This window comes from Cyphomyrmex costatus, unplaced genomic scaffold (assembly GCF_001594065.2).
Source record: "Cyphomyrmex costatus isolate MS0001 unplaced genomic scaffold, Ccosl1.0 scaffold198, whole genome shotgun sequence".
Classification (NCBI taxonomy): domain Eukaryota; kingdom Metazoa; phylum Arthropoda; class Insecta; order Hymenoptera; family Formicidae; genus Cyphomyrmex; species Cyphomyrmex costatus.
This window is the reverse complement of record NW_017276018.1, coordinates 130,412-136,407: the sequence shown is the minus strand read 5'-3', so window position 1 is coordinate 136,407 and position 5,996 is coordinate 130,412.

Here is a 5,996-nt window from a genome sequence, read left to right as displayed (position 1 = left end):
TGACTTTTATATCGCGAGCAGATACTATCACTCTGGCCTTTTTTGCGCGACCTCCTTAACATTATCAAGCTCTCAAGATAAATTTTACTCAAAGGAATCTATGTGGGTGCACGATGATAGAGGAGGTTGTAATATTTTTAATGTCTGGTTTCAGGGACAAAAATTACCATGAATATAATAGAATGCTATCGATATGTAAATTTTATGTGCAAGTAAGCGAGGTCATTGAGCGGTAAGCTGTGACCTTCAGTGATCATTAGGAAGTCCAATCCGCCATGCTAAAAGCTAAGATAAGCAAAGATAAGCTTTTAAACATTCCGTATCAGTTTAGATCTCCTGCTGGTAATCAGCGTTACAGCAGAGAATCTAGTGATTTCAATTTTTTCTTAAGTTTTGCGTTATCACGAGGAGACGTACGAAAAATTGGATTACGTACTCTCTATATCATCTGAAGATTGAATTTGATATATAGTTGTACGTGCTTATTCTTTCTTTCCTTTTAACTTAATAATTAGTACTGAATGTTCTCAATAATTCTTTTTGGGTCACCGAAATTAATACAACTTCAATTATGCGAGTGAGAAAATGTACACCCACTTATTTTTATATATATTTTTTAGAATACTACACTTTATATTTTTATATTTTAATTTTATAATTATAACTGTTGTTAACAACTTTCAATTTATTGTATTTATAGTTTTATCTGAAATGTCAACCACACTGAAGATGACCTAATGTAGGTTGAAACGTTTGTTTTTATTAAACTTCATATTTTTAACTTAATTCGACAGATACTACCAATTATATAATTTAACGAATTTTTAGGCTCGTAGCTCTGTTTCTTTTTATTATTTTTTAAAATTTATTGAGCTTTATTACAAATATATGTTATATCTTAATAATTAGGTTATTCGCCATTACAAGAGTCTAGGTTCAAAATATTTTGTCACACATTATAAAAGTGAAATGGATGAATACAAACATGTGTTACATTAACGAGAATATTGTATTTTGTCGTATGTAAAATTTACGTATATCGATAGCAATATGATACTGTATCATTCAACAGCGCGCGCGACAGCATTCTAGATTTAATATATAAATCTCGCAACATTTGTACGAATTTGTTTGATACCGTTTTTATTGCGAATTCATAAATATAATATCAAGACTCGTAATTGATCTCATTAAAGTGTTGCGCTGGTCAACTCCGCGATAACAATAATGTAGGTAATCGGATAGAATTGATTCTCGGTCGATTCTAGACCTTCATTTACCTCGGATGTCAAAATGACGACGTTGACAATGAAGAACAAAAAAACTGAGAATGGCTTTTGGCAGAGGAAATGAAGAGAAGCGTGACATTCAATTTCTCGAGAGGCGAACAGCTTTCTCAATTTCGTCGCGTTTTCCACGCGCCGATCGATCGAGACCGATCGATGGGGCGCACGTTTTCCTTTTCCGCGCGCGATAAAAGCGACGGAGAGAAAAATCCTCTCGACGGAAGGGATCTTGACGAGGATAAGGAATCGCTTTCGATACGAGCTCTCGCTATTTTTACGTTCCTAGAGAGAACGTGTCACACACACACACACACACACACACACACGCGCGCGCGTGTTGCTCTCGAGGGCGCAGGTAAGACGCACACGCACGCAGCTGGTGGAGGAAAAGGGATACGGCGGGACAGCGCGCGGAGAGAGAAGGGAAGTATAGTTGCACCGAGTAAACGCGATGCAATGAACAGAGGGACGCGCGCGCGCGCGGGCGGGGAATACCGCGGCGGCGGCGGCGGCGGCGGCGGCGGCGGGAGAGGGGAGGGGAGGGGAGGGCACCGAGAGTAGGAAAATTCAGGTCGCGCCTTGACATACTTGCACTTACCACGTGCATCGGCCGAGCGGCGCATGCGCCGCGGACGCATCGCCGCCGATGCACTGTTCTCGTGGCTCTGCGCGCTCTTGTGACACGCCGAGAACGATTGGCACGTGAAACTGCCGAAAATCTCGCAGCCCCGAATTCGCACGGCCGTAACATGGTTTGAAACTTTTACACGCGCGCCGCGTGATTTAAGATGATTTGTTCTCGATCCCGATTTTCGTTAAATCTGCGCAGAAACAAAGAAACTTTTCACGTTATGCGATCTTTTGATTGGTCACTTAGGAATCGTTGGATTTTGTAATTAAAATTTCTAATTCATTACTCTCTTATAAAAGTAGCATCATTACACATTTGTATTAAAGAAAATGTGGCAAGTAAAATCTCATAAAAATAAAAGGAAGGTAGTGTGTTTTATGTAGTTTTGAAATAGTTACACAGAAGAATTATTCGACCGAATATTTTCGATGGCGATGTATCAACGTCGATATATTTTTTTATAAAAAGAAACGTGTACGTTTCAGCACACTTCCATAAAGGTTTCTTATAAAAATGAAAAATATACATGTCTATTTTTAGGACAGCTATAAACCGAGAATATTTTTTATTCGTATGTAATTGATTGCGCTTTGCCTTTGCCGGGGTAATTGGAAGAAATACGTCATGATGATTTAATAATAAATCGCATTAATTAAATCCCCGATGCACATTCGTGCAATGGCGAAAGTCTCGCAGTGTTGTTCTTTTATCGAGACGCGATAGAGTCTATCTCGAAGCTGCACGTAACTGCAGGTAAATCGTGATTCCTTCGTAAAATATGCGGGATATTGCGAGGAAAATGGCGATTACGATTCGATGACCGCGCGCGCCGTGCGACCCAATTTGCGCTCGCAGTTTAAAATAACGACGAAATCCGTTCGACGTTTGCCCGCAGATAAATGTTACATCGCGCCGGTGATGCCATACGCGACACGTGACGTCATAAATTCGGCCACTGCACTTTCGGCTGTAATGTCGTGCGGTTCGTGACGATAAAAAATGTACGTACGAAAAAATGGTTCTGCGGTGAAATGGCGTAACATCACGTTGTTAAAACATCGGAGGATCGGGGTTACACGGTGTAACACACCTGAAGCGCGCGTCCCGACCTATCCGTCTTCTTGTTTGTTCGACAACATACGTTGACGAATACGTTGCTGTATATGTATATCCAAGGGACCGCCTTAGGGAAGGAAGTTGGTGTGCGTGCCAGAGGGAGAGAGTGACTGTAAGATTGCAAATGTAATTGTTCGTGCCCGTGCGGCCGTGGTGTAAAACTGTTCTCATCTTTCAGGCTCATTTTCCACATTTACATATCCGACAATCTTAAAAAGCTGACGGAGGAGTGAGATGAGAGGAATGCTGTATTCGTTGTTTTATTACTTCAAGACTGATCGTTTACACTGCAATAGGTACACGTATACGTTATATTCTGAATCTCAGATGATTCTGGCAGATAAGTGAAAGTGTAATCTGACATATGCAACAATGGAATTATAATCGCATGCATGTGGTATAATAATAATTCATATTTTTATCTATAATAATAATATTACAAATAAGACAGATGGGAAGAAATGAGAGATTATTATTTATAAAAGCGTTCCAAATTCAGATATGTATAGCTGCGAATTTTATATAAATAAATTTGCCAACGTAGAGATTTCGAAATGTAATTAGATATTGAAATCATCTCTTTTCGATTAATTATAAATAAAGCTGTTTTTGGCAAAACATTAATTTCTAACTCAATTATAATAAATATAACGATAAATCTTTTAAAGGTTCTGATAAAATTGCTCTTAGATGTACTAAAAAAAAATCTCTGTATCGGGAAGATTGCCTTTAGCCGCAACTTGTTAATCGCAGTGACACGAAGTCACTTTACTGCGGGATGTTTATTTTTCATGGATTTCGTCGTACGATAAAAGCAGACGCTGTGAAAGATTCGTCTTCGTTATCGAAGGAGGGGAACTAAAAAGAAACCACGATTCCAGCGAAATTATAGTCAGCTGTGTTCTCATTAAACTGAACGTCTTCGTCGCGTCGCTCGTATACATATTCTTGTTTCCGCCCTTCGAATTGCGTCTTCTACATGTTTCGAGCATCGCCGATTGAGCACTTCGAATTGCAGCTTTCGCTGAAAATATCAATCATGGGCAATCTTCTTTGTGTCTTCTCGAATCCAGCAAGAAGACGAAGATGTCGGTCGATGATAGGTCGGTGCGTGAACTGAAAGCGGTGATAGAATGCAAATTCGATTGCCCGACATTACCAAAGTAGGGAATAAGAGATTCCCTTAAGGGAAGCGCATTTGCTCTAAACACATGCCACTGTAACACAAAATATAAGCTAAGTGAAAAGAAACGTTAAATGATATATGCGAGGCGACCATCGCGAACAGAATGACAGAGATATCGATTTATTCACGGATAAAAGCTCGTGCGGACAATTAAATAAATTAAGCGTTCGGTAGCTTAAGATTTCATCGGAATTGGAGAATTGATTCCGCGAGAACAGATTTTTACGCTCGAGCGCGGCGATCAATAACCGAGTGTATCTATGTGCGCGGAAATGTTGGGAGGAGGGGGAATAACGAAGGTAGACAACGATAGATCGGTGCGTGAGACAGGCTTAAGGCGATGCAACGATGCAAACCCGACTCGCGTCGGCCTATCTAGGCCAGGGCTAGCGTGGCAAACGAGCTCGCTCGCTCGCTCGCTCGTGCGCGAAGTGCGCAAAGTGCGCGAGAAGTGCGCGTATGCAATTCTGCACGTGCGCGCGCGCGCGCGCGCGCAGCAATTGTTACGTATGTATGTGTGTAACTGCGGTATACCGCGGCTCGCAAACTCCGAAACGTTGACTGAGGGGCGACGAAGGAGGTTAGTCTCGCACTGCTGGACCCGTGTATCTACTCGGCACTATCTCCTTAAGCGGAGGAAACGCGGACCGATCTCGATCTCACTTTCGATCCGCGCGATCCTATAGATTCCTCTCCGCTACCTCGCGATAGCCGCTGTGTGCCACTTTGCTTAGCAGCCGGCTTTAATGAGGCGAGGAATGATGAGAAATGTGAAAATTTACATTCAGCTTTGGATTATTCAGATTTATTGAGAGTATAATTAAAAAATTACAGTGTGTGTATTTATATGTATATTATAAAATATATAACGTATATAAATATATTTCTCGCGTCTCTATATGTATTATATAATGAAGTTTAGAAACACAGTGCATTTTTAAATCTTCAACACTTTTCATCAATCACGTATAGAACAATGAAAGTATGTTTAACAATGGATAAGACTTACTATTATTGCATTTAGCGATAAACAATTAAATTAATGGATTTAAGTCAATGTAAAATTAAACGATAGAAAATATATTATTAAAATTATGATTTTAATGCCTTCCATAAGTAATGCCGCTACGGTAAAAAAATATTAAAGAATACGAAGAAATAATAGCAAAGAATATTTTCGTAATGACATTCGTGTCAAACTAACTAACATGATGGTTCACAATGATGGGTAAGAAAAGCTATGAGAGCCTTTCAATAAAAATTTTGAAAGTTTCATTAGGAGACAATTACACACCTTGCCGCAAAATAATACATATTTAACGACTTAAAAAAAAAAAAAAGGCGTGAAAGGTATGAGCTTGAGAGACGACAAGACGCGTCTTACAGCAATTTCTCGGATAGTGTCAATTCGCGTGTATAGTAAACGTCAATGTCCTGAAAAAAAATTATTATCATAACAATTTCCAGTCATTTAGCAAATCTCTCATATTTATGATATTGCGTAATATATATTGCGATAGAACTTGCTAATGCTGCGCGATAAGCGCGTGGTATCATTTGCGCGCTCGACTCATATTCGGATCGCTCGTTCGTATTCGCGGTTAACAATCAATCCAGAAGTAGATATAATCCAGGCGTAGATAATCGGGTTTTGCTTACGGACGAGGCGGCACCTCTCCTCAAGTAAATAATAATAATAAGACGCGAGATCGGTCGCCGAGCCGAGGTAATGGGAGCTCGCGAAGCCGGAAATAAAACCTGATTCACTTTTAATCGG